This window comes from Panthera tigris, chromosome A2 (assembly GCF_018350195.1).
Source record: "Panthera tigris isolate Pti1 chromosome A2, P.tigris_Pti1_mat1.1, whole genome shotgun sequence".
Lineage (NCBI taxonomy): Eukaryota > Metazoa > Chordata > Mammalia > Carnivora > Felidae > Panthera > Panthera tigris.
This window is the reverse complement of record NC_056661.1, coordinates 148,782,974-148,805,074: the sequence shown is the minus strand read 5'-3', so window position 1 is coordinate 148,805,074 and position 22,101 is coordinate 148,782,974. Positions and strand designations below refer to the sequence as shown.

Below are 22,101 nucleotides of genomic sequence, written 5' to 3'. Positions count from 1 at the left end.
CCAGACTTCCTTGGACAAGCATGGAAAAGTTGAGTGAGTTAACTTTGAAAAACTTTTACAAACGCAGAAAGGAGGGAAAGGTGATGGAGTTCAGTGGTTCAGAAACTTGCCTGAGATCAAAGGAAGTCAAATTGCCTGAAGCAAGGGCTGTTCTTTCATGAGCCACACATTCCTTTAAGAATTAAAATTTTTTTAATGAGAGAAAATAAACAAGTGTGCACAAAATAAATTTTTGCATTTGATTTCAGGGGCTTCCCCAAAGCCTGGGATCCATGAACCCCAGATTAAGAATCCCTCGATGAAAATCTTATAGAAAGTTCACAGTGGAGAGTAAGTGGCAGGGAAGGCAAGAGGGGAATTGCGGAATATGGTGCGTCCGCTTCAGGCAAGGAGTAGCAACATCCAGGATGTTTTCCTGCCCTAGGAAGATACACGTGAAGCTGGAAAGTAGCAGGTATGTGGACATCATCTGCCTAGTAGAGATGCGTAGGGGAAATCACTGGAAGGTTGGAAATAGCTGCTTGGGGGCGCCTGGGTGGTTCAATCTGTTAAGTGTTTGACTCTTGATCTCCACTAAGGTCACGATCTCACATTTAGTGAGTTCGAGCCCCGCGTCGGGCTCTGCACTGACAGTGTGGAGCCTGCTTGGAGTTCTGTCTCTCCCTTTCTCTTTGCCTCTCCCCTGCTTTCACTCTCTCTCTCAAAATAAATAAAATAAACTTAAAAAAGAAAGAAAAAGAAAATAGCTGCTTGGCTTGAGAAGACCAAATATTTGAAACTCTATCATATTTAAAATATAGGCCAACCAGTTCACGGTTGTAATCTCCAGTCCATCCTCTATAATCACCGTTAATGATGTGTCAAACTTCAAATCCATTCAAATAACCTTTTATAAACCATGTGTCAGGAAGTGTGGAAGAGGAAAAATATTATTGAAACATGGACTCTAACACAGGAGAACTCATTTCTAAATGGAGAATGTAAATGGCCCTTGAAAAAACCTGGCCCTGGATTCTTTGACCTTCAACTTGAACCTCTCTCTTCAGGACATTTTCAGGTACACAAAACCATAGCCATGCCTTTGGAATCAATCCTCACTTGATATTCCTTCACGGTCAAGATTTCAAACTCTGAAATTCTCTTAGACTACAAGTCCTTATTCTTCTGTCATTATCACACCAATTAATTTTTTCCCCTTTATTCTCAGCGTGAACCCCAGACCCGTTGGATATTCATATCCATATAGTCAGCTCTCTTGGTTTTCACTTGCCTCTTTCCTAGCCTCAATGCCACAGGCATGTAAAGCGACCAAGGACCACTAGGTGGCAGCAGAGTCTTAACTAAACTCTCCCCCAGCTTGGGCCCCAAGATAATTGTTATTAATCACTGGAGCCTCAAGTTTGAAGGGGCAAGGAAGAAATGGAATTAAACAAATGGGAGAGAACACAGAGAGATACGTTGGCTGGGGACAAGAAGATCTTGAGCCTCCACATAAAGGTAAACCAGAGAAGTGGCTGAACCTAAGCAACGGGGGAGAGGGGTAGCGGGACACTCCCAGGTTCATTGACTGTAACCATTTCGTACCTATTCATGTGGGCAGTCTCCCTCTGCTTTGAAACACTCACTGCCTAACTTCTCTGAAGCACTTTCTATTTCAGGGTTAGTGACTCAATACCAGTAAGCCTCCTGGAATCTTTTGCTCTTAACTGCCTTGCTGATCCCCACTGCTAAGTAGCCAACTCTCTTGCCTCTCTCCTTCTGGGTAGCCAGGTTCTCCTACAGGAAGTTAAAACGATCTACACATTACTCAACTCTGCATCCATAATTTGTAACCTCAGTGGTGACCTCAAGGCTGTTCACCTTTCTTTTTGTCCTTAGTTAACTCCTTGGGGCATCGCTCATAGACACAATTCTAATCCTGCTCCACTCCCTGAAGTCCCTTTCCACATTTCAGCTCCCCAGTCTCACATCCTCCTTTATCTAAGGACTGGGACCATCCATCCAGTCCTTCCCTGCAACCCCTGCAGTCCACTGCAGACTGAGCACAGGACCTACAGAGTCCTCCGTGGGACCTTCCTAGAGTTTGTGGGGGAAGACGTCAGGAATGCCACCCTCTTCAATACAAAGTAATAAAGCAATACCCTGCATCTCATCTCAGAACCAATTTGCTTCTCTGAAAGATACTTTATGCTCTGCATCAGCTCGGGCTGCTATAATAAAACACTGCAGCCTGGGAGGCTTCAACAATTAACATTTATTTCTCACAATTCTGGAGCCTGGGAGGTTCAAGATGGAGGCACCAGCCAATTCGGTTGCTGGTGAGCACCTGCCACCTTCTCATTACATCTTTTCAAGGTCTTTCCTTGGCAGGCATGTATACAGAAAGAGAAAGAGAAAGAGAAAGAGAAAGAGAAAGAGAAAGAGAAAGAGATCTCTCTCTCTTCTTGTTAGGCCCCTTATCCCATCAGGAGGCCCTCACCCTGTCAACTAACCTAAACCCCACCTCCAAATGCCATCATGTTGGGGGTTAGGGTCTCAGCATATGAATTTTGGGGGTGCACAAGTGTTTAGTCCAGTCCAGTTACAAATGTTAGTGACTGGAGTGCTTCCTGACTTACAGGAAGAAGCCCTGGGCGGCAGCTTTTATAAACCTCATCTGCAAAGACAGTGATTTCAAACTATTCCCTAAGAAGTAACAAACTTACGTAAAATATATTCTATTCTGGCAGATTTCCACTGAGCTTGTCCTATCCAATGATTTCTGATTCATTTGTTCACTCATTCAGTTAATAAATACTTACTGACTTGAGCCGAGACTCCTAACCACGACATGCTGCCATATACACAAATGTGCTGATGCAGCACTTTTGTGGCAGATAAAGAATATTTTAAAAGAAGAATCATTCATCCAGAATTTGTCAGACTCTCCCTCCAGCACTGTGGAAAGAGAGTCCGCTCTCTGGCCAGCAGGCATATGCCAGTGTGCTCAGCTGTGAGTTCAGACAAAGAGTAAGTGCCTCGGGCTTAACTTTTTTTATTATAATCACTGCTGATATTCAAGTAGTGCTCAAAGGCTTTTTATCTAATGGAAAGATAATGTGTGGCCAGCAGATACACGCATGTTCTAGTCTGCTTGATGGGCACATCTCTGAGAACAGTGATGTAAATGAGAATTCCATCATCTTCATCAGTTTTTTATGAAGTAGATTATTATGGATCATCAACCCCCCCCCCCCACCCTGATCACTCCTGAGTGAACAAACAAGAAAGAATTTTGAAATCTACAATGCTGTAGATGTGACCTTGGCCTCAGAATGAGCTCACTAATTTGCGGGCTGGAATCCTCTAAAGTTCAGCCTGATCCTCCTTCTCTTAAAGCTACCACTATCAACCTAAAGGCACGTCCATTTTAATCTGTATTCATTGAATTAATGAATTAGTATATTAATTAATGCCATGAGCTTTAATATTAACAAATTAATTTATTGGATAATAAATTTGTTAACAAATTAAATTATTCAAGATGCATTTAATTCATTTAAACTGTATCAATTGATTGGCGGTATTTACCACAAACAATTGGGTATAACATAGGGATATAACAGCTACATCAAATATTCAGAAGATTTTCGAATAGGGTAAAACCTGTCCTGTGTGGTCAAAGCATGTACAGAATGAAGATCAACAGGTAGAAGATGTGGGAAAGCCCGTTTTAGCTTAGCATCACAAAGACCCCTCTAAACAACAAGATTTCTCTAACTATTCATTGGGAAAAGTGAATTGTTGGTCACCTGAGGGGGTTGGGGATTTGCCAGCCTGTGGTGTTGAAGATCTGGAAGACCTCCAGTGCCTCTAAGATCCCACCAGCTCTGAGAGTCTGTGATCTCCTAAATCAGCCCGGTCATTTCTGCTGCAACCCCGAGTGCGCAACTGTACGGAAACCGAGGCCCCTTTTGCTGCCAGCTCTCACTCAGCTCCTACAAGGAAGCAGGATGTGGCTCTAGGGACACACACCTGCATCTTTATCCGAGCTTGTAGCGATGAGAGTGCTGCCTCTCATCTCGTAGATTCGTAATGCACGATGTTGCAAGGCTGATCATTATGAGGAAGCAAGTGTTTAAAATCCTGGTCCGGATTCTTGGCGTCTAGCTTACAGGTGGAGCTGAATAGAGTTATAAGCCATTAGAACACAATTACAGCAGGATTTTCCACTTTAGAATATTACCCGTTTGGCTTAGAAATAAATCAAGCAATGCTGAAAGATAGAAGCTGCAGTCTTAAAGTGCTGGAATCAAAGAAGAAACGAGTAGAGAGATTTATTTTCCCGAAATCATTTTTTCCCCCTTCTGAAAGCCCAAGCAAAAATTAAGGAAATTTATTCAGGAGTTCTAGGGCCTTAGAACTAAATTCATATTGTTGCCAGGAAGTGGAGAGTGTGGGGTCCAGGAAGAGCCTTTTCTGGAGCGACTAATCTGAGGCAGGCAGCAGAGAGGGAACTTCACTTTGGTGGATATGGAGATAATACTTTAGCAAGAGTTGTCGGTTCCAATTCACCACTTTACGAACCTATTTCTATTTCGGGACTTTTAAGAAAATACTTGGTATTTGATTTATACTGGAGTATGTATGGGTCACGTATATGTTGCTTTATTACAGTAACTAACAGCAGGAAAAGAGGTTGTCACTAGAAAGCATGAGCTAGAGCTTATGGGTATTTTGGATCTTCAGAAGCCTACCCGCTCCGAGACTCCACAGCCCTTGCCTTGGTGGGAGAAAGAGTGACAATCCTAGGGCTTATGCCCACGAAGGCCAAAGCCCTAAATCTAAAGACAGAGTGAGGAAGATGTATATGCAGAGTCATGGTGCTGGGGAAGTCAGCCAACAGCTTAACAAAAGATAAGATTGTATTTGGATACGGGTCGTGCAAAGTGCAGAAACCAACAGAGCTCTAAAAAAAAAAAAAAAAAAAAAAAAAAAAAAAAAAAAAAAAAAAGCCAGTGTTCTTTTTCTCTTTCTTTCTTTCTTTCTTTCTTTCTTTCTTTCTTTCTTTCTTTCTTTCTTTCTTTCTTTCTCTTTCTTCTTTCTTTCCTTCTTTCCTTCCTTCTTTCTTTCTTTCTTTCTTTCTTTCTTTCTTTCTTTCTTTCTTTCTTTCTTTTACCGAACCAAAGAGTAGTCCCTATGTATTTATTAAATGCTGAATTCTAGGAGAAATGTGTAAAAATAATCCATCAGTATTAATTATTTTAAACATAACTAGCGTAAACCCTGCTTATTGCTTTATAAAGGAAGGCCATTCTTTCTGTAACCACAAGGAGTGGTCTGGGACCCTGACAAAACTCTTGTACTTCTGTATACAGTTGACCCCTAGACAGTTGTGCAGGGGTTAGGGGCATCGACCCCCCACCCTCTGCCCCGAGCAGCTGAAAATCCACATACAGCTTTTGACTTTTCAAAAATTTAACTACTGTTGATGGAAAGCCTTACTGATAACATAATCAGTCAATTAACACATATTTCACGTTATGTGTATTATATAGCGTATTCTAACAAAGCAAGCTAGAGGAAAGAAAATGTTCTTAGGAAAACCATAAGGAAGAGAAAATACATTTACAAGGCCGTACTGTAAAAAACCCATGTGTAAGTGGACCCACACTGTCCAAACCTGGCTTGGTCAGGAGTCAATTGTATTATAAAAAATGTGAATTACTTTCCCAACACACTGGAGAAACAAATACTCTATTTTTCTGTCCCTCTGAGCTTCAGCTTTTCCATTGTGATACATCATTAGTCTGACAACTACTCAGACCAGTTTTCTAACTCACTCTGATTCAATTCCACTTTCTTCCAGTTAGCAAATTCTCCATTTTTACAAACTGACATCCTAAAGGGAACAGATCCTTTTCTTTGGTTTTCATTTAATTTCTTGTATACTCAAAACAAGGGGCACCTGGGTGGCTCAGTTGGTTGGGCGTCTTGATTTCAGCTCAGGTCTTGATCTCAGACTTTGTGGGTTTGAGCCCCGCATCAGGCTCCGTGCTGATAGCTCAGAGAGCTGCTTTAGATTCTGTGTCTCCCTCTCTCTCTCTGCACACCCCCCACTTGTGCTCTGTCTCTCTCTCTCTCTCTCTTTCTCAAAGATAAGTAAACATTTAAAAAAATTTAAAAAGAAAAAAGAATTTATTTTAAAATCATTTATTTTAAATTCTGTTGGGAATCTAGCCTATTTTTCTTGTTTTCTTGACTAATGATTTCCTTTTTTTTTCTTTTGAAATGATTTAAATAATAACTGCAGAAATAGTAGGAAGAGCTTTTCTTTCTGAGTGATTTGCTGACATGATGCTCCATCACCCTTGAATACTTTAGTGTGCAATTCTTACATACAAGGGCTTCCCGTATAATTACATTGCAACCCTCAACACGAGAACATTAACTGTAATTCATTGATGGCATTTAATTTTAGATCCCATCCAAGGTATAGCAGTTGTCCCAATAACGTCTTTATAGCAAAAGAATCCAGTTCAGAATCACACATCACATTTGTTTCTTGTGTATTTTTGTGTTTCTTGATCTCAATCAGTTCCCCCAATTTTTTTCTGACTTTCAGGACTTTGACTATTTTGAAGATTACAGACCACTAATTTCGTCAAATGTGTCTTATGATGGGATTGTTTGATGTTTTTCAAGTTTGTATTTAAATTATACTTTGGCAGGAATATCACAGATGTGATGCTGAGTTCTTCTCATTGCATCCTAGTGGTATACAATTTCGATTTGTCATATTACTGGTAATATTAAATTGAGCCCTTGATTAAGGTGGGCTAATAGGCAGAAACTTAGGATGGCTCTATGACTTTGGCCGGTGGTGTTACTCTTATGATCATGATATGGCAAAAGGGAGATTATCTAGTGGACACAATCATATCAGTACTTTAAAAGTAGAGTTTTCACTGGCTGTTAACAGAGGCAGAGGTCAGAGAGATTTGAAGTGTCACAGGGATTCAACTCTAGGAAGGTCTACCTCAAGGAGATGAAGAAGACCCAAGGCAAAGACCCAAGATCAGCCTGTAGGTTCAGGGGGCTTTTCTTGGACCCTAGCTGACAGCCAACAAGGAAATAGGGACCTCGGTCTTACAGCTTCCAGAAACAGAGTCCTGCCCCTCCCCCTGCTCGTGCTCTGTCTGTCTGTCTCTCTCTCAAAAATAAGTAAACATTAAAAAATTAACAAAGAAAAAAAGTAAATGGAGTCCTGTCAACCTGAACCAGCTTAGAGGGTAGATTCCTCCCCAGAGGACTCCAGGTAAGAGTCTAGCCTGGCTGACAGCTTGATTTCAATCTTGGTGGACTCAGAGCAGAGAACCCCATTGAAGCCACCCACACTACTGACTTACAGAACTGTGAGATCATAAGTGGGTGTGTTTCGAGCTTTCAAGTATATGTTAATATACTTCTTATGAGGCCCTTCTTATGAGGGCCTATTCATAAAGCTTCTACCTTCATGATTTAATTACCTCCCAAAGGTCCCACCTCCTAATACCATCACATTGGGGGGTTAGAATTTCAACATATGAATTTGGGGAGACACACTCAGTACATAATAGCAATTAATAAGCATTTTGTAAAGAGGTACTTTAAGACTAGACAAATATCTTATCCCTTATCAAATGTTTACCCACTTATTAGTTTAAGTATCAATTGATGTTTCTTGGATGGGTTAATTATTAATATGGTGGCTAAAATCATGGTCCTCTGATTCCATTATTTCTCCTGCATATTAGTTGACAGTATACGGTGAGGGAGAGTCTTCTGTCCTTATTTATTCATTTCAGAGTGGTTCCATGAATTCCTCTTTTATTCAATGGGTCATAATCCATTAGTGTCATTATTAATTTTATGCTCTAATTGAGCTGGTCTCTGTGCCTTTAGGCAGAAGCCCATCAGTCACTGAGCACTCCCTCACTTCCCGGTGGAAAAATCTGTTCCCTGATTCAATCCTGGAGTCATCTAGCTTTCCAAGTAACCTAGTTTCTTTTAATGGAGAATAGTACATACATATCTATAGCTATATGGATCTTTACATCTCTACTTCTATGCCACCCCATCCATATGGAAACTCATGAGTTCACACCAACCCTAATCCAATTCCACAGAGTTCATTCTAGTTTTGTGTCTTTCTGTAGTTGTAACTGCTTAAAACAAGAAATCTGAGTCCATGGCTGACTACATAATTTGCAGAACTAAATGGAGAATGAAAATGCAGAGCCCTTATCCCCGGGAGGAAAAAAATGCTATTAAAGGTACTAAAATATAAAGCTTTTAATTTTTGCTCGTAGTCGCTCTCCACCATAGTGTTTTTTAATTTGCTATTTAATGTCATTTTAAGTAAAGAAAATTTTAAGTTGAAAATTATTAGCATGAATTTTACTATTTATCTTTATATTCTGCAATATCAGTTTCAAATGCAAATAGGAGAGCATTTAACTCATATGCAAAATCATCAATGTTACAGCTATATTTTGGAGCTCATACACATGTATATATGTCATTCTTACCACAATAGTAGAAAGATTGCATAAAACTAACTCAATTGTTTTTATTTCATTTCTGGATATGCATGCATTTTCCCACATTTGGTTCTACATTTGGCTTACAGATGATTGAGGATGTACTGAAAAGAAAAGGAACGATGGTTTGCCCTATATTTCCTTTCTTCTCTGTCATTTTCAGTGCAACGGATTGTCTAATAAGCAGAAGTAACACAAGTAAGGATTCACATGATTAGGTCAGGCCCACCCCAGCGATCTCCCTGTCATAAGGTCAGCTGATTTGGGACCTTAGTTACATCTGTAAAATCCCCTTTACCATACAATATCACATCAATGTTTGGGTACTATCTTATCATATGCATAAGCTCCACACTCCAGGGAAGGAGATTATACAAGAGTGAGGGTCATTGAAGGCTGTCTTAATTCTGCCTTCTACATCTACCGTAAGATAGATAATGGCTAGTGACCCCAAGGAAATGGTTAAGTTCATTTGTGATCACGTTAAGTGTGTTATCTTGGCCCCCGCTGGGCCTGGATCTGAAGAGGAAACTACCCGTAGGCCAGGTGGATAAAGATCCGGAAACTTCTTCAGTCATGTCAGGCAATTTGGGCTCTTCTGCAGAGGCAACAGGTGTCTGTTTTCCTAAGGCGCAATTCTCATGTCAGAGAACAGAGACTGGCAAATGCAAAGGCATGGTGCCAGGGGAGCTGCCAACATTTGCAAACACAGCTGACAATGCTTCGCCTTGGGTAAGGTAATACAGGCAGAAAGCGGAGAGAATGGATACGTACAGAAGCAAACAGGCTGTTGGGAAACAATGGGCCTAAATATGATTCGGATGGCGTTCAGATGCTCTTTTAGCTATTTGGGTAACAAACTAATGCTAAAGGGAAGTCCTGTTCAAGAAAGTCCATAAATACATTCTCACAAGTATTGGGCCTTCAACTATGGTCATGGTAACTGACGCTGAGTTGCCAGTGTACTGAGTTGAATAGTGTCCTTCAAAAGTCTGTGTCCACCCAGGGTCTCAGAATGTGGCCTTATCTGACCATGAGGTCTTTGCAGATATAATAAGTTAAGATGAGGTAATACTGGAGTACATTGGGCCATAAATCCAATGACTAGTGTCTTTATAAGAAGGTTATAGAAGCAGAGGCTGACATTGGAATCCTGTCCCCTTTCTGATAAGCAAAGGAGCCTCAAGCATTGCTAGCAGCTACCAGAAGCCAGAAAAGGTAGGGAAGGATTCTCCCCTAGAGCTGTCAAAAGGAGTATGGCCTTGATTTTGGACTTACAGGACTGTGAGAGAATAAGTTTATGCTGTTTTAAGGCACCAACTTTGTGGTAATTTGTTACAGCCACCCTGGGAAAATTAGAACAGGCACTAAGGAAGAAATCAAAACTGGAAAAATCAGAATATTTCTGTTCATAGGAAGATAGCAAGGGTTATGAATTCCACTTATCGATCAACATGAGACAGCCACTATCTTTCCTTAATTTCCAGGATTCGTCCAAGGTTGAGGCAGTGGAATACAGTTTTTCCAATTATGACAGCTTAAGACCCCTGGAAGGCTGACAAATAGGCTGTGATTGGCCCTGCTGCTTTCCTGAGCTGCTAGCATCACTTGACTCATGGAGAATAGGACCACGGCCATTCTCCTCCACTCACTGCCTCCCTGGCCTGGCCTTCTGAAGGTGTGCACTGGTAGAAAAGATCCTGGGACTATGGCTTATCACCAAGCCCTGTTCAAATCGCATTTAGGAAGGAATTGCTAATAAAAGGAATTCACTTGTTTCTGGTATGGAATCAAACAAACAGAACTGAAGGAGGAGAATATGAATTGTTTTTCAATGATTATTTTAGCCCTTACAATTATACCCAAGTGAGGACAGGAGTAAAAAATTGATCATGAGTTAACTGACATTCTCCATGTATCACCCCTGACTCCAAAATGGTCAATTCAATTCCCGTTTAAGAATGTCATATAGTCCCTGAAGTTTATAATTAGTTGTAGGGGTGCCTGGGTGGCTCAGTCGGTTGAGCAACCAACTCTTGATCTTGGCTTTGGTCATGATCTTGCGGTCATGGGATAGAGCCGTGTGTCAGGCTCTGCACTAAGCATGGAGCCTGCTTACGATTCTCTCTCTCTCCCTCTGCCCCTGTCCCCCACTTATGCACCTTACTCTCTCTCTCTCTCAAATAAGAAATATATATAATTAGTTGTTGAGTCACTTGTAGAATCATTTCAGATTATGTGGGTAGGTGCCAGGAAGTGTAAGAATGAAGAGGCTTGGTTCCAGTTTTCTCATGTGTAAAATAACAATAAGCACACCTCGGGGCGCCTGGATGGCGCAGTCGGTTAAGCGTCCGACTTCAGCCAGGTCACGATCTCGCGGTCCGTGAGTTCGAGCCCCGCGTCAGGCTCTGGGCTGATGGCTCGGAGCCTGGAGCCTGTTTCCGATTCTGTGTCTCCCTCTCTCTCTGCCCCTCCCCCGTTCATGCTCTGTCTCTCTCTGTCCCAAAAATAAATAAAAAACGTTGAAAAAAAAATTTAAAAAAAAACAATAAGCACACCTTGCATCCGCCTACCCACCCACCTACCCATCCATTCGTCCATTTATTCAAAATATAGGATTGAGGAACAGAGAATACAACAACAAACAGAACAGACCAGAAGTCCTGCTCTCATAGAGCTTACATTCTTTTGGGTAGAAACAGAGCAAGCAAGCCAACAAACTATAAATTATATATATATCATATGGTGGAAAAGAAAACAAAGAAAGGAAAGAGATTACCATAGGAGATGGATTAATTTTAAATAGGGCGGTGAAGGAAGTCCTCACTGAGGCCTGAGAAGATGGTTAGTGAGCAAAGACCAGAAGAATATCAGGCAGAGAAACACTCCCATATATGAGGGTGGCACATCCCAGGCAATGAGAATAGCAATGGCAAAGGTCCTGGGGCACAAACACAGTGGTAACCCCAAACTACCTGTCTTCTGTTATATTTTAATGATGGTCAAGTTCCTCTTCTTGATCCCCACCAATACTCCCCAACTTACCCAAGGGCTGACCTTTTTGAAACAATGAAAGTGGGGGCGCCTGGGTGGCTCAGGTGGTTAAGCGTCCGACTTCAGCTCAGGTCACGATCTCGCGGTCCGTGAGTTCGAGCCCTGCGTCGGGCTCTGGGCTGATGGCTCAGAGCCTGGAGCCTGCTTCCGGTTCTGTGTCTCCCTCTCTCTCTGCCCCTCCCCCGTTCATGCTCTGTCTCTCTCTGTCTCAAAAATAAATAAACATTTAAAAATTTTTTTTAAAAAAATAAACAATGAAAGTGCCTGTAGGCAGCACTATCAAGTTGAAGGGTTAAGCCCTTCCCTGAAATTTCTGGGAAAACATTTACCCTACTGACAACAAATGAGGAGCAACAAGCTGGGTAGAATTTAAAAGTAAAATGTAATCAAATTCCACTGTGTAGTACATTCAGAATATTTGTTTTCTAAAGTTGAAAGGCCAATTGAATGAAAATAATTTCATGTAACAGTGTAGGTGTATGAAATATTTAATTGAGTTGGATCCTTATTTGTTATTTTTTAAAAGGCTTAATACTTCTCTGATTGTAAAAATGAATTTCCCATTGTAAAAAACTTGAAAATTATGTGAAATAACAAGAACAAAATTCGCTTGTGACTACATAGGAAAAAAAAAAACTATTTACATTTCTATCTTTCTAGATAGATTTCCCTTTTATTTTAAACTTTGTTGATTTGATAGTGAAAATAGCTTGTTTTAATTTGCATTTTTGGGTACTAGTGTGAACAACTTTTCACATGGTTTACTGGCCAGGTTTCATGTATCAACTTTGCTTTCTGTTAAATTTTTCTTACCGATCTGAAAAAGCTTTTTAATCATAAGAAAACCATGAATCCATTTTCTGTCACATTCATGGTAAATGGTTTTTTCCAAGATTCTTTACTGCCCATTATTTTTGCATAGTTTTTATGTCCAAATTTTGCATTTTTATAGTCATGCATACTCAATATTAAAGCCAAAAAATATTTATTTCCAACAATGTTCACTAAAAGAGTCTTTTCAAATTTTACTGAAAATTATGGTACTGCTTTTGCTCTATAATGTACAGTGAAATCCCACAATAATGCAATAGGTAGGGTCCAAAAATTTAATTACATAAAATGCAATTACTGTAGGTTTAATGATTGACTAAAGCAGGCCTGGGCAGTTGGGCATTATGGCATCTGGCTGAGCAATTCCAATCCCTCCAGGTCCCAGCTGTAGTTTGACATCTGCTGGTGGGCATTTGCTAGATCTCACTTACATACTGAGGGGTCAAATCAAGTCCCAAGACTTCTTGGGACCTGCAGGACAGCAGCAGTGACTCCTGGATCTCCAGGTTAGCTAGTACCCTGTTTTCCAGACCAATCCAGGACAATGGGTGGAAGAGACGTACTAGGGACACGAGGGCCCACAACTTTCCATGATAAGCTCCCTTCTTTTCCACATCCTGCCTTGGATCCCTTCCTCCCCAGCTACTCCCCTTCTCTCTCTCCATAAGATAAAGCAAGTTTCCTACACACTCATGGAGTAGAAAGCATTCACTTAACACACCCCTGTAATGTATACCTTAGACTCTCTATGACGGTGGATGCAGATTCAGTTGATGCCTAGAGTGGCTTTATTCCCAGCAATTCAAAAACAGTGAACAAATTTTAGGATGGATTCATTGTATCTGTTAGAACTGTGATATTAGGGACCCCAAGGTTGGCAAAGTTCTCGTTCCTTGAGATGCAAATGTATAAAATAAAATCAGCAATAAATAAGAAGTTGTTTTTTGTAGAATACAGCCTTTCTCTCTATTAGCTTATTTATTTACCTCTGGTTTGTTAAATTTAAGTGAAACAAAAATGTCATGTAATTTATTAATAGAAATATTTTTATCTTATAATCTAAGCTTTTTAATCAAGGAAATCATAATCACATGAAGGAAAAAAATTATAACATTTTGAAAGCACACACACACACACAAAACACTCCCATAGATTATTTATGGATGTGTAGATAAATAGTAAAAATATAAAAATATGGATGGGAAGTGTATCAGTCAGGGTCCAGCTGGGAGAACAGAATGCACTCTAAGACTGTTGAACATTGGATATTTAATTCAAAGACTTGGTTACCCAGGTGATGGAAGAGCTGGGATATAAGAAGGGAGAAGAGCCAGTGAGGTGACTCAGGGGTTAACAGCAGCAGGGAAGAACTATGGTCCTAGATGGAGCACCTAGGAGGAAGTGATACCTCTAATCCCAGAAGCCATGTTCCCTGATGAGAGAGAGAAATTCAAGTGGAGGCTGTCTGGCAAGAGCTGGGACCACACAGGAAATGTAACTGCTTTTGGAGATGCCACTCAAGGCTGAGAGAGAGGGAGAAACACCTGGCTTCTCTCTTCCTCCTGCCCTCCAATCGCCTGACTGTACCTCCCATTGACCAAACCCAGCGGAAGTGGCTGGGAATCCTGGGAAATGTAGTCCGTGGACTTCTCTTCTCCCTCCCATTGAGAATAGAGGAGGGTAATGGCTGGGAGCAAGCAGGCAAGTGAGTGGCAGAAAAGGGGGCAGGCGCCTCACCAACCTGTGGATGGGCAAGACCTTCTTCCTGGAAAGGGAGTCCAGAGAATGGGGAGGGGAGGGTACAGAGTAGTCCTCAACTGTATTGGTAACCACTTATTTCATTGATAATTTTTTTTAAGGTTTGAAGCCAATATGGCAAAAAGTCAGCATCTGTTAAATGTATAAAGTAGGTGGCCAGATGCTCATTATATTAGTCTCTTGCATTTCTGCATAATTGGAATACTTCAAAGAAGAAATTATTGTAGAAAAAAGGGAAATGTTCTAGGTTAATGGAATAGGGAACATTCTCCTTGTTTAGACTCACCTCCCTTTCCAACCCCACTCCTGATGATTCGCCATGGCTCTTCTTCAAAGGAGGGTGGCAAGTGGGTGGGTCTTACAGGCTCTGCTAATCACCAGGGTTGACTCTTGGGCATGAGGTCATGTTAAAGGCAGAGTAGGAAGATGAGGAAGGAAAAGAAGAAGGAAAGGCAAAGAGGGAAGGTTCCAGAAGCTTGGGAGGGAGAGGATGACCAATCATGGTGAGCTCTCCCAGTCTTTTTGTCTTTGACACTTGGTTCAGCAACTCACAACATGGATGCCCTTGAGCAAGTCCCTTGGGCTCTCCATCCTTGCATTTGCTTTTCTGTAAAAGTGTGGTTGTTGCAAGATTCAATGAGAACAGATACAAAAAGCACTTTGAATAGTGCTGGCGCATAGCAATCTCTCCATCCATTTTGGTTATTATTATCATTCTTTATTCTCTTTATCTTTGGATCCTCAGTGTTAGCAGAGTTCCCCTGTGATGATCGTCAGATCAAATGAGTGGGGGTAGCAAAAGAGGACACCCTGTAATTTGCTTATCTAATTCAGGTCTCCCTGTGATAATCTGCTCCTGGTTGAGCATACCAATCTCGATACAACACCGCCTAGATCCTGGCCTATGAGGCCAGTGTCAGTATGATTTCAGACAAGTTTGGCAAAAGCCAGACTCTGGCAGAAAGAGTTACACTTCAATAAAGTGAAGAGAGAGAATCTGCGGGGTCATCTTATCAGGAGATTCAGCTTTCTTATTCTGATTCTGGATTCTGGAAGGGGTAATCCTCCAAATGAGACAACCTGCAGAGAAAACGAGGCCAAAGGAGAGTATGTGAGCATTAACTAGCTGAGAAGGCATTCTCCTGTGGTGTGCCCTATGGTTTTGTGCTCCCTCAGACCCCTCCCCACAAGATGCTGTAAGGACACAAGAAGGGGCCCTGCCTTGACCTTCCATCCAACTGCCCCAAATGGTGTGCTAGGAAGGAGGGCAGGAAGCAGGGATCGGGGCGCCAGAGTAAACCCTAATGGGTAGCTAATAATAAGCTTGGTGCCCAGCATGGAGCTGAGTGCCCTCCCAGTATCACCCCCACTTATTCTCACAACCGTGTGAGTAGAGAACAAGAGAATGGTTTGGGGGATGCTGTGAGCATTCGGTGAGTTAATAATACATGCAAAGAGCTTAGGATGCCTACCCCTTTCTGAGCGAACACTCAGTAGATGTTAGCTGCACTTAGTACAATCATCCCAAATTTGTGGATAAAGAAACCAACTTGGGAAGCAGGAAATCTACCCAAGGTGACAAGGCTAAGAAATAAATGGTGGAGCTGGGATGTGGACTCTCACTCGTGAGCCCACCCCTCTATTGCCTCCATCGGAAATGGTGCTGGTAGGAGGAGAGGTAGTTTCATCCTGGGGCAGGTCACATTTGACATTTGACATTCCTTGTCATTCTAAGTAGCTGCTGCTTTGCTGCCCTCTAACAAAAACGAGCAGTTGTAAGATGGGGAAAGGCAGCTCTATGATACCCGGGGTGGGCAGGGTGGATTTGGAACATCATGCCATGCAAACTGATGCTTGAGACACTGAAATGCTCTTGAAAAACTGATTTGTTGTTTTGGCTTTAAAAACCATAGAAGAGATTCAGATTGTCATTAAACTGGGCACCTGGCAATATCAAATGTCACAAGCCATCTTCCCAAGGACAAATATCTTTGATATCTTTAATGGGATCTAATAATCAGAAAGCATTGGCGAAAGATTAATAGATCATTTAGAAGGATCACCTAGCAAGAGTAAAAAATTCATCTTGGATGCTTATAAGAGATTTAAGGTGAAGTTACTCCCACTTCCTTTAATAAGCATTCAATGAAGAATGAAACCTATGGTTGACAAAGTAAATTGGAGGAAGGCATTGTTTAACCTCTCTATTCTATGGAAACTTGCTTTCCAGGAAACTCATTTACCCCAACACATGGCTTCAAATACCACCATGTGACAGTGATGTGCTTGGAGTGACAGTACTGGATCTGTTTCTCCTGTATGAGGTAAGGATGACACCCAACCTGCCATCACTAGGGAAGGTGGCCTGCATTTTGAGCTGCACAGAGGGAGCCCCCCACGTAAAAAAAGACTGCCAAGCAGAGGTCAAACCCTTCCCACTGCTGGACTGCCTAAACCAGACCCTGAGACCTGTCTCGCCCCTCCCCAAAGACTGAGTACACAGCATTGAACTTGCCCCAAATGTTTGAGAAGGAAAAGGGCAGGACTCTTACCCTTCCCTAAACAGTTTACCTGGCCAGTCACTGGTTTATATTTCAGTCCAGGTTTGTTCAAGAGCCTTTGAATCTGGAAGTGGTTGAAGTTGGAAATGCCAATGGCTTTCACCAGCCCCTGGTCCACCAGCTCCTCCATGGCCTATCACAGAAAGGAACACCTTTGGATCAGTCCTAGAGAGACTGCAGGGGCCCTGGCTTGTCTTCGTCTTCTCCGGGGCAGGAGAAGCTGGTAAAGGAGCCATCATGGCAACGTTAGCTGAAGTATGAAAAGGAAATTTCAGTCCAGTTGTCCAGCTCATGTGTGCCACAAAGCTCATTGGTTTCAGCCCTACTGCCCTTTACCAGCCCCAGTGAAACAAGGAGGAAAAGGTAAAGCTTGGATATACTTGCTCCCCTCCTCTTGCCTACATCTGGGTGACACGAGTTGGCCCTGGAAGAGGCTGCAGCATGTGGGGAAGCACCTCTTGTCTGCATCCGGAGTCACCCTCTCCCACGCTGACATCAGTTTGGCTGGCAGTAATATCAGGGCCACTGGAGAGGGTCATGCAGGTTGTGCCCTGGCAGGGGCACAGGGCCAAGTGATTGAATGGGGCCCCAATCTGGCCACTTACCACTTACCACTTAGCCACTTACCAAGACATGTTCCCAGGTACAGAAACTACATTGAACTTGAGGAAAGGTATCTTCCCATGATTCTTAGCCTGTGAAGGATACTTTTCCGAAATTGCCCAAAGATACCCTATATGTTAACAGCAGTCCAGATTCAACATGTATTTATTATGCATTTATTACGCATCCAGAACCTGTCCAGGAGTTGTCGGGATATAAAAGTATACCGTGTACCTCTTTCTGCCAAGACTCTCACAGTCCAATTAAAGTGCTAGGGTTCCCCTCTGGGGACCCATCAGTCTGCCAGATGCTGAGGCTGCCTCCAGTCGCTTGACAGCATAGCACTGGGAATCAGGGAGGTCAGAGAAGGAAGGGCCGTAGAGTCAGGGCGGACTCCGGGTGGAGTTTAAACTGGGACTTGAAAAATGACTTGGAGGAAAGAGAGAAAGAACAAGAGCAGGGGTGGAGGGAAGAAAGCAGGAGCTTTGTGGCAGGGACAAACTTGAGGTGCTCAAGGGACACTTCATGCGGTGGTTCTTAAATCTGACAGCCATTTGGAATCCCCTGAGGACTTTACAATATACCGATCTTAGGATCCACTCCCAGAGTTTCTTACCAAATTGGTCTGGGATGTAGCCTCAGCCCTGGAATTTCTTCAAACTCCCCCGGTGATTTCAAGGTACAGCCAAGGCTGAGGGCCACTAGGGTAGATGATGTAGGTCTTCAAACTGGGCAAAGGAGTTTAGAATTGATGAGATCACAAGGTCCACGACATGCCTGAGTTGAGCAATGAGATACTATAAAAGTTTCTGTGTGTCATAGATCAGGTGTAAGGGGGTATAGGACCCACGTGGACTCCTTTATACTTTTTTCTCCCATGTGGTTCAGGGTGGTCAGTTAGGTTTCTATTGAACTGGTCTTGGATCCACATAAAAATCTATCGCTTATGTGTTCAGTGCTGTCTGTTTCATCATGGACTTTGATCATCAAAATCTTTTCATGCCCCCAAATCTTTTAGTTAGTGGTTATTCTGAAATCCATTCCAAGGGCATGGCACTGTGAAACTGGGGTACTTCTTGCAGAGAACAATGACATAATTGCCACATTGAATATCGTCGTAAGAACTAGGGCAAAAAGTCTCACAGAACCAACCTTAGAGGTGTGCTGGTCTCCACATTTCACAAAGAATAATTCCTAAGGGTAGAAGACGTCGTATTTTACCTGGGTAATATATATCATAGAGCCCTCTTATCAGATTTAATGCAAAGTCTGAGTCTGCTGAAATTTTAGGCTTTGTTGTAGGTCTTGCCACAGTTTTCATTCCTGGGAATAAAACATTCATTGAGTTGAGTCCATGCACATAAACCACTATGTTGCTCAATAAATCATCAAACCTGAAACATTTCCCTAATGGAAGGTTGTTTGTGGTAGCAGAAGAAATATGTTGACTTTTTTTTTTTTACAGTTAAGCACCAGAATTTGAGTTTCTTTTTATGTTTTGATGGCTACGATTTTGTCACTAGCAAAGAGAAATTAATATCTCATCTCCAAGATTCAGGCTTAATAAATTTATTTCAGTAAATACATCAAACAAGTATTTAAGACTAGGTAGTTGGATAATGACTTGTGTGGTCATTAAGGCAAATAAGAATATGTAAGTCCGAAAAAAAAAAAAAAAAACGGCATGTTTCAACTTGTAGTTTGAACCATCTTTCTAGTATGTGGGCTTGCCCAGCTGATGGCTTGTATAGCAGTGACATTTTGTCACATTGACTGTGGGTTTGTATTTAATTACATAATCAAAATAGCAGAAGGCATGACAAATTGATGGCTTCATGAGAGTATTTATTTGATTTTACTTCGATGGATAGTGTCTTGCTCGTGAGATATATTTTCAGTAATTTATTATTTAGTATGGTTCTTAATGACATAAATCATTGCTCTTTTACTATTGCGAATTTAGGCTCGTAGCACCTAACTGCAAATGACATATCCTGTCAAGCAAATTCAGTGGTGATACTGAAGATCTTTATCACAGCTGGTAGATATGCTTTATATACAACCTAGAGAGCTTTCATAACAGTCTCAAAAACCCACCCATAGAAATCCAGACCATTTCCTCCATCCTTTCTATTCCTAGCCAGCAAATTTAATGACTTACTTGCCAAAGATAATTCCCTTCAAATACATTTACATGATTGCTAACCTTGCCGTTATGAAATGATCACTTTTCTGCTTCATCACGCTTTCCTTATCAAATCAATTTTTCTCTCTAAATGTTCTTACTATTAGCTGCTAAAGTTCAAAGTAGCAAGAAAGCCCGTGCTTCCGGATACTTTTGAACAAACCACCCACAGAAAAGTTACATTTAATTAAGTCATGTCAATTCTAAGCTCCTCAGAAAGGTGAGTCCTAATCCGGTTTTAAGCAGTAAAACACAATATAAACTTAAAAGGACGTGTGCCCCCACACCACAAGACGATAAAATGACGCAGTTAACTCTTGGTGGTGTTGTCACCAGTCATTTGCAGTTTGTTCATTCCCTCTGTTCTCTGTTAGCATTTGAGAAAGAAACAATGTTTTCAGGGGGAAAAAATGCCAGAAAAAGACTTTCACTCCTTAATTCGATTTTGAATAAGAATTACATGGAACAGGTGATTACTTGATCTCAGAAACCAAGCGCTTGTGTCCCCTGATGTGCAAACGTGTGTATTCACTGTGTGCCAAACACCATGTGCAGGGCTTCAAACGGTTGGACTCTGGAGACAGATAGACCTGGGTCTGATCCCAGCTTTGCCACACTTTTGCAACGTGGTCTGAAAAAGTCACCCACCTCTCTAGGTCTCAATTTCCTCTTTTATAAATGGGGATGATAATAGTACCTGCCCCATTAAGTTAGATAATTAAACAAGCTCTGTGATTAAAGTTCCTGGCACTCAACAGATGTTGGCTATCTTAATCTTTAAATTACCAGATCTTAAAAGATATATTTTTATAAAGTTGTTTTTGTTTTTGTTTTTGTTTTTGTTTTTGTTTTTGTTTTTGTTTTAAGAGGCAGAAACTGAGGCTTAGAGGAATCAGGTAACATAACGCCAGGTTACTCAGCCAAGGCATGCAACCCCAGGGCAAACCCTCTCTTCCAGATCCTTCCCCCTGGTTTCAGAACAGCATGTATATCCTCTATATTGAGGTACATTATATTCCTATCTCCTTTGATGATCCAGTCCTTAGCCTTTGAAAATATACATATTGTCAGATGAACCCCAAAGCCAGAGGTGATCAGGAAGAAGTTGAAAAAGCTAGATTAGAGGATAATGATGATGGAATTAAACAGCATCAAGTACATAGGCTCCTTCACACCAGTGTAGACCCTTGTGGATAGCTACAGGCAAGTTTTCACTCCCAGCACACGTAGAACAAGATGGAGCCTACCTCCCAGGCATCCAAGAATGTTCCTTTACTGTTGAGGACTTTGTTTTTACCATCTGTGGGGAGAAGGATCTTCCCAGGCTATAACTGCAGCACAAAAAGCTTAGTGCAATGCGCACCTGAACACTCAGCTCTGTTAAATGCGGTTCAAGATCCTAACCTGTGTTCAACATCCACATCTGTGTGCCATTTTTTTCCCTCAGAAATGCTCCAGAGTCCAACAATCAGAACGTGTAGTTTGTACAAACTCTGAACTTTGCGATTTGAAATGAAACCTCTAAACCAGTCTACTGGGGTAAGTAAGTTTTTATATTTTAGGAACCGCTGGATTGATTTAAAATCTGTCATTAACGCATCCCCAAAGCCACCATTATCATCAGGGACATTAACTTCATATAACCAGACCCCATATACACTTGGAGGCAACCTTCAGTTTCAAAATCACCAGACAAGGGTTAACTTCCAAAGGAGTGGCTTCCTGGGGGAAGATATTGGCCAACTTGTATTCTAGCAGCCTCAAGAAGCCAGCCGCTAGGGATGGCACACTGTCATCACCCTAGCTGGACATGAGGTGAGACAGCCAGGAACTCGTGTTCCTCTCACCTCTCCGAAGCAGGCTGGAGGGGAGCCCCAGACAATGCATTCTTCTGTTTCTTCAATGAGGGCTGGCTGTCTTCCAGCATGGCCATGCTTGGGCATTTCTCCAAGATGGCACCCAAAGGTGTGCTTTGATTAGCCAGAGGGTTGAACCCTGCAATTGCAGTATGTAAGAGCTCCCCTGGGAGGGGAACCCTTGGCACAGAAGGAGGACAAAGATGATGTGGCAATTGCTTGCTGGGGCTGCCAGAAATCATGATTCTCTTGGACGTAACTGTAAGAAGACCTAGGCGCTTGGTCATCTCAGCAGCTACACGTGGACTCAGCCTCCTTTCTGGGCCAGTGCCTTTCTGTTTCATTGTCTCCTCCTGAAAACCTGCAGTTCAGGTCATGAAGAGCAAGACCCCATGCTGCAGCCCACCCCAGCCCCCAGCCCTGCACAGCTGCTGTTTTCTAGTACCCCACTCTAGTTCCCTGCTCGGGAACTGGAGATTGGGACAGAGAGTAGCTTTAACCTGTAATCCTTGTGGCCAGTGAATAAGATAGGTCCTGACAGTCCTGTTTCAGATCCCTAAGGGTATTCTGACCGGCTTCCTTCACTAAGGGTCTCCCAAAGAAGGTGGACCATAGCTTCGAGGAACCAAGAGTGAGACATCAGTACTGGGTAAAGGAAGTGCCGTATCATACTCATTCTTCCTGCTTTTTGA

At 42.0% G+C, this 22,101-nt stretch overlaps 1 long non-coding RNA gene across 1 annotated transcript; it reads left to right on the top strand.

The window, feature by feature from the left end:
* The first annotated feature begins 280 nt into the window (after positions 1-280).
* LOC122234879 lies at positions 281-21,083 on the top strand. The gene is made up of 4 exons (XR_006212847.1): positions 281-454; positions 8,178-8,294; positions 16,435-16,528; positions 21,001-21,083. It is a non-coding gene; the product is annotated as an uncharacterized LOC122234879 (long non-coding RNA).
* Positions 21,084-22,101: the final 1,018 nt, after the last annotated feature.